The 7,599-nt window shown below is 36.5% G+C and overlaps 1 non-coding gene and 1 pseudogene across 1 annotated transcript; one reads left to right on the top strand and one right to left on the bottom strand.

Annotated features, from left to right (window-relative positions):
* Positions 1 to 2,997: 2,997 nt before the first annotated feature.
* On the top strand, positions 2,998 to 3,490 carry LOC144235962 (alpha-ketoglutarate dehydrogenase component 4-like; annotated as a pseudogene).
* Positions 3,491 to 3,972: 482 nt separating this feature from the next.
* Positions 3,973 to 4,078, bottom strand: LOC144235986 (U6 spliceosomal RNA). Its single transcript, XR_013336382.1, has one exon. It is a non-coding gene; the product is annotated as a U6 spliceosomal RNA (small nuclear RNA).
* Positions 4,079 to 7,599: the final 3,521 nt, after the last annotated feature.

The raw sequence follows: 7,599 nt of genomic DNA, 5'->3' as shown, positions 1-7,599 counted from the left end.
CTCCACTGTTGTATTCTTTAGCTCTGATTTTTAAAATATATTTTACATCTCTTGGTGTAAGTTTTCACTGAGTTTATTCACTCTTCTCTCAAGTGTGGTGGGCATCTTAAAAGTCTTTTTTTTTTTTTTAAACTCATCACATAGATTGTATCCATTTTGCTTAGTTTGTTTTTCTGATGATTTCTCTTATTTCATGAGGGACACATTTCTCTCCTTTGTTGTGTCTGACTGTGTTTATTTTTATATATTGGGTGGGACAGCTACATCTCCTGTCATGGCCCTATGTAGAAGGTCATGGCCTATGCAGAAGCTATCCTCTGGGGCTCAGTACTATAATCCCCCATGGACACCAGAGCCAGTCTCTATGGGTATCCGCTGCATGGAGTGCATGCAGCCTCCTTTTGGATCGAGCCATGACTGCTGATGGAACACTGATGGGTGGGGCTAGTGTCTGGCCCAGGTGGCTGCAATGCCTGGCCAACTACTGTTGTGTGTGGGACTGAGCCCTGGTGTAGCTAGATGAGAGACCCAGCTGAACTTTCTGTAGGAATGCTTATGGCTGGGATTGGCCCCTCCAGTGTAGTTTGCTTCAAGACTCACCTATGATTGTTGTAGACCTGCTGGTGAGCAGAGCTGGCCCCCTCCTAGCTAGGGCAGGAGTGACATTAAGGAGCCCCCAGTCCCTATCAAGGCTGCTCACCAGATTTGGCAAGGCAGGAGCTGCATTGGAGGAGTTTCTGCCAGGGCAGGAGGGTAAGCAAAGTGGGTCCACAGGGGAATGCCAGGGCAAGGTGAGTGGTGCTAGCAAGTTGATGAAAAGCATCAGAACTGGCTCCTTCCAGCACTGGGGCCCCAAGGTAAGGTGAAGAGGAGCAATAAAAATTCCACTCACCAGTGCTTCTGTTCCCAGAGAAATTTTCTACAGATCCCTGTCCATCCAACACATGCCCTAAAATTAGTCTACAAATATCCATCATGTGTAGGCCTGGTGCAACTGCTTCTTCTGTGCTGGTTCTCAGAGCAAGTGATATTGTGCATGGTCCCTTGAAGCTGGCGTCTTCCTTTCCTTTTTTTTTTTTTAATGATTTATTTATTTCTGAGAGAGAGAGAGAGGCAGCATGAGCAGGGGAGGGTCAGAGAGAGAGAGAGAGAGAGAGAACCTGAAACAGACTCCAGGCTCTGAGCTAGCTGTAAGCACAGAGCCTGACTCTGGGCTCGAACCCACGAACTGTGAGATCATGATCTGAGCCGAAGTCAGACGCTTAACCGACTGAGTCACCCAGGCGCCCTGAGGATTCTTCATTTCCTAAAGCCCTCTGGGTCTCCCAGCATCAAGCCCCACTGATGTTCAAAAGCAGTCATATGGGGGCTCATCTTCCAGGACAAATCTTCCTGGCAGGAAGTGTCAAATTTGGGACTTCAACCCTTCACACCACAGGGAAGTGGTGTGGGTTTAGCTCCCAAACATGTTTTTCCCTTCTACCCTTCCTGATGTGGCTTTTTCTTTTTATCTTTAGCTGTGGAAGAGCTGTTCCGCTAGTCTCCAGGTCATTGTGACAGTGAGTTTCATTATATTTACTTGTAGCTGTGGTGTGCTCACAGGACTAAGTGAGCTCAGAATCTTCCTACTCTGCAATCTTTCTTCGTCTTGAGTACTATACTATTGTAATTACTACAGCTTTGCAGATTAGTTTGAAATCAAGAAGCATGATGTCTCTGGCTTTGTTCTTCCTCCTGATTATCGCTATACCTATTTAGGGTCTTTCATGGCTCCATACAAATTTTAGGTTGATGTTTCACTTCCTATTAAAAATGCCATTGCATTTTTTATAAAGATTGCATTGCAAGTATCCATGGCTTTGGGTAGTATAGACATTGTAATAATAACATTATTCTTCTGTACCAAGAAAACAAGATATCTGTCCATTTGATGTCTTCAATTTCTTTCACCAAGGTCTTAAGGTTTTTACTGTACATCTTTTACCTTCTCTGTTAAATGTATTTCATTGTTTGTGATAAAATTGTTAGTGGCATAATTTTGTTTCTTTTTCAGATATCTTTTGGTTAGTGTAGAGAAATACAACAGATTATTTTAAGTTTATTTTTGAGAGGGAGCATGAGCAGAGGACAGAGAAAGAGGGAAAGAGAGAATACCAAGCAGGCTTCACACTGTGCAGGCCCCAACATGGGGCTTTATCTCATGAACTGTGAAATCATGACTTGGCTGAAATCAAGAGTCAGATGCTTAACCAACTGAGCCACCCAGATGCCCCTGCAACCTGATTTTTACATGTTGATTTTATATCCTGCAACTTTACTAAACTGATAAGTTCCAAAAACTTTTTAGATGAGTCTTTAGGATTTTTCATATGTATGATCATATCATTTGCAAATAACAATTTTACTTTTTCCTTTCCAATATAGATTGCTTTTATTTCTTTGTCTTGCCTAATTTCTGTAGCTAGCACTTCTAGTACTATGTTGTCTAAGTGTGATGATAGTAGGCAACTGTGTCTCATTCTGATCTTACAGGAAAACCTTCGAATTATTCACTGTTGCATGTGTTAGGATGTGAGATTATTATAAATGGTTTTAAGTATGTTGAGATATGATCCTTTTATTTCCAGTTGTTTGTAGATGTTTATCATGAAAAAATCTGGTATTTTGTCAAATGCTGTGCATCTATTGAGATGATTGTATGATTTTTATCTTTCATTCTATTAATGTGATGGTTGTTGATTTAAATATTTAAATTGTTTCTTCTACTTTATGCAGTTTAGTGGTATATGATCCATAATCTCTCAGGACCCTATCTATTTCTGTTGTGTAAGTTGTAATGTCTGGCTTTTCATTTCTGATTTTATTTTTATTGAGTGTTCGTTCTTTCCTGAGTTAATGCAGCTAAAAGTTACTCAATTTTGTTCATTTTTTCCAAAAATAAGTTATTATTATCTCTCTGCCTAGCAAGTACCCCTGAAGCTGCCCCATCTCGGGGTCATGAAGGGCAGCAAGATGGCATCTGCCAGCAAGGTCATTCAGGTAGTCAAGCCACATACTCTGCTAAGGTTCCCTGACAGAAGAAACCATTCTTTTTAAATGTTTATTTTGAGAGAGAAATTTTTTTCAAGAGAGAGAATCCTAAGCAGGCTTCACACAGCACAGAGCCTGACACTGGGCTCTATCCCACAACCAAGAGATCACTACCTGAGCTAATATCAAGAGTTGGATGCTCAACTGACTGAACCACCCAGGTGCCCCCAGAAGAGACAATTCTAAAGCCAATGTATCAGAAGTTTTGATATCAGTAGGACTACCCTCTCACTCTTTTTCAATTTGACAGCATTCTAAGGTAAGCAAATCACCAGATTTGCTGATGCATCCAGATTCACCAGACACTGCAGAAATAATAAATATGTTATCTCAGAAATACAGAAGGAAATTTGTGTCTCAAGAAGAAATTGAATGTCTCCAACGTGGAGGTCCAGAATAATCACTGACACTGTGGCTTCTGTTTTTCATCAAACAAAAGAATAGTCTTTATGATAAAGCACTTCCAAAATGGCACATGAGAAAATATACTTTACAACCTGAATAAATATTCTGTAAAAAAGAAATAGATGATTTATATGGACCCTAATAGATGTGTCTTGGTCAGTTTCTCCAATAGCTTACCTATTTGTTTACATACTTACAAAAGTATGCATTTTTTAAAAAGTTACTTCTGGATTTTTGTTTACTGGTCTCTCATTTTATTTCCACTCTGATCGCTGTTGTCCTTTCTTTTCCTAACTGTGGACTCTGTTTACTCTCCATTTTCTAATTCCTGAAGTGTAAAGTTAGGATACATTTTTAAGATGTTTTACCTTTCTTTTTTAATTGTTTAATTTCATTTATTTTGAGAGGGTGGGGAGAGGGACAGAGAGAGGGAGAGAGAAACATGCTGTGCTGTCAGAGCAGAGCCCCACACAATGCAAAAATAGAGAACGTTTGCAAATTTGTGTGTCATCCTTGCACAGAGGCCATGCTAAACTACTCTGTATCTTTCTGCTTTTAGTATATGTGCTGCCAAAGCAAGTACAAGATGCTTTACCTTTCTTAAAATATGAATTTATGCTATACATTTCCCTCTCAGAACTGCTTTTACAACACCTCATTAGTCTTGGTATGTGGTGTTTCCTTTTTCCTTTGTTTCTGTATTTTCTTACCATTTTTTATTGAAGTATAATTAAAACTAGTTTCAGGTGTACAATATGATTCAACAATTCTATACATTATTCGTTCTCATCAGAATAGGTACTCTTAATCTCCTCTGTCTTTTTCACTCATCTCAGTACCTGTCATCCCTCTGGCAACCATGAGTTTGTTCTATTTAAACACCTGTTTTTGTGTTTTTCCTTTTCCTTTTTCCTTTTGTTTCTTAAATTCCACCAATAAGTGAAATCATATAATAGTTGCCTTGTCTGACTTATTTTGCTTAGTACTATACCTTTTTGGTTCATCCATGTTGTTCCAAATGCCAAGATCTTATTTTTTTTATGACAGAATAAAATTCCACTTTAAAATAAACCACATCTTCTGTATTCACATTTATGGACAGATACTTGGATTGCTTCCATATCTTGGATATTGTAAATAATGCTGCAATAATTATAGTGGTGCATCTGTCTTTTCAAATTCGTGTTTTCATTTTCTTTGAGTAGATACCAAGTAGTGGAATTATTGGGTAATTCTCTATGTTTAACTTTTTAAGGAAACTCTGTATTGTTGTCCATAATGGCTGCACCAGTTTGCATTCCTAGACATGTGTCTTCAAGCAAAAGAAACAAAAGCAAAATAAAACTGTTGGGGATACACCAAAATAAAAACTTTTGCACAGTAAAGCAAGTCGTCAATGAAGCAGACTACTGAATGGGAGAAGATAGCTGTAAATGACATATCTGATAATTAATATCCAAAATATATAAAGATGTGGTACAACTCAAAAGCAAGTAATCCAATTAAAATGGACAGAATCCAAAAAGACATTTTTCCAAAGAAGATCTACAAATAGCCAACAGACACATGAAAGGTGTTCAACATCACAATCAAGGAAATGCAAATCAAAGTCACAATGATCTATCACCTTACTCTTGTCAGAATGGCTAGAATCAAAAGGAAGAGATAAGTGTTGAGAAGGATGTGGAGAAAAAGGAACCATAATGCACTCTTGGTGCTTCTATAGGTGTTTTCTGTTTCCTTTCCATTTTTTTGACCCACTGGTTGTCCAGGAGTGTGTTGTTTAATTTTCACATATTTATAGTTTTCCAATTTTTTTAAGTTGTTGATTTCTAGTTGTTGATTCCCTTATGGGTTGGAAAGGATATGTGCTATCATTTCAGTCTCCTTAAATTTTTAAAGACTAGTGTGTGGCCTATCGTAGGATCAGTTATTGAGAATGTTGTGGGAGTATTTGAGAACAAAATAATCTGCTTTTGAATAGAATGTCTGTTAGGTCCATTTTTGTATACTCGCACTTGTTTATGTTCACATTGGTTGCCTTTGCTTTTTGGTGTCAAATTCAACTAATCATTACCTAGGCTGATGTCAAGGAGCACACCCCTTAAAACTCCTTCTGGGAGTTACGGTTTCAAGTGTCACACTCAGTCTTTAATGAATTTTGAGTTGACTTTTGGGTATGATGTAGTACAGCCATTCTTTTGCATGGGGCTGTCCAGTTTTCCAAGCATCATTTATTGAAGAGACTATCATTTCCCCGTTGTATAATTTGGACCTTTTGTCATAAATTCATTGACTATGTATTAGTAGGTTTATTTTGAAATTCTTTACTCTTTTATGTCTGCTTTTATGCCCATATCACACTCTTTTGTTGAGTATAGCTTCGTACTATAGTTTGAAGTCAGGAAGCATAATGCCTCCAGCTTTGTTCTTTCTCTAGATTACTTTAACTCTATGGGGTCTTTGTGGCCCCGTATAAATTTAGGACTGCTTTTTTTTTATGTCTGTGTAAAATGCCAATGTAATTTTGATAAAGGCTGCGTGGAATCTATACATTGCTTTGGGTAATATGCACATTTTCACAGTACTCTTCCAATCAATGAAAACAGAAAATCTTTCCATTTATTTGTGTCATTTTCAATTTCTTTCTGTCTCAGTAGTTGGTTTACAGATATTTTTCCTCCTTTCTTGTATTGGTTACTAGTATTTTATTTTGATGCAATTGTAAACAGGAATGTTTTATTAATTTCTGATTGTTATTGTATAGAAATAAATTTTTGTATATTTTATATTATGCGACTCTATTGAATTCATTTATAAGTTCTGTTTTTTGTGATCTGTATATAATATCACATCATCTGCAAATTGTGACAGTTATACTTCTTCCTTACAAATTTGGATGTCTTTTATTTCTTATTGCTGCAACTAACACTTCCAGTACTATGTTGGATAAAGGTGGTGACTGCACATCCTCATCTTGTTCCTGATCTCAGAGGAAATGTTTCAGTTGTTTTTTTTTTAACCGTAAGGCCTGGGTTTTTTATATATAGTCTTTATTGTGTTGAGGGATGTTTTCTCCAAACCCATTTTGCTTAGAGTTTTTATCATGAGCAGATGTTGTATTTTGTTGAAGACTTTTTCTGCACCTATTGAGATGATCATATGTTTTTTCTTCTTCTTCTTCTTAATGTGATGTATCACACTGATTGATTTGAATGTATTGAACCATCCTTGCATCACTGGAATAAATCACACTGGATCATGATGAATAATTTTTATAAGATATTGTTGAAATTGGTTTGCTAATATTTTGGTGAGGATATTCACTTCTATATATCATCAGAGACATTGGCCTGCAATTTTCTTTTCTTGTAATTTCCTTGTTTGTTTTTGGTATCACAGTAATTCTGACCTCATAAAATGAGTTTGGAAGTATTTACTCTTCTTTTTTGAAAAAGTTTGAAAAAGATTGGTATTAATTTTTCTTTAAATATCTGGTAGAATTCACCAAACATCTGTTTGCACAAAGATCTGTGAAACCATCTGTTCCTGGACTAATGTTTGCAGGGAGGTTTTTATTACCAATTCATTCTTCTTTGTAGTAATTGATCTGTGCAGATTTCCTATTTCTTCATGATTCAGTACTGGAAGGTTAAATGTTTCTAGGAAATTATCCATATTTTTACACTGTCTAATAAGTTGGCATAGATTGCTTGAAGAGTCTTATAATCCTTCATATTTGTGTGTCATTGTCAAGGCTTTTTAAAATCATGAGTAGATACTGAATGTTTTTAATTGCATTTTATGCATTTTATGATCATTATAATTGTCCTCCTTTTTTCTGTAAGCATGTTAATTACACTGATTAGCTTTTGGTTATGAGAGCAAGCTGGCATTCCCAAAATAAACCAGTAAGACCAAGATTTATTATGCTTTTTACATATCCCCAGTACACTTTGATATTTTGTTTAGGATTTTTGATATTCAACTGGTGTTTTTCTTATAATGTTGCATTTTGATGTCAAGATTATTTAGACACTGGGGATTCTCTCCTTAACTTCCTACTTTCTGAAAGGTATAAAATTAGCATTAATTCTATAAAAT

This window comes from Crocuta crocuta, unplaced genomic scaffold (assembly GCF_008692635.1).
Source record: "Crocuta crocuta isolate KB4526 unplaced genomic scaffold, BGI_CrCroc_1.0 scaffold145, whole genome shotgun sequence".
Lineage (NCBI taxonomy): Eukaryota > Metazoa > Chordata > Mammalia > Carnivora > Hyaenidae > Crocuta > Crocuta crocuta.
The sequence above is the reverse complement of the archived record's forward strand: the minus strand, read 5'-3'. Positions and strand labels throughout refer to the sequence as shown.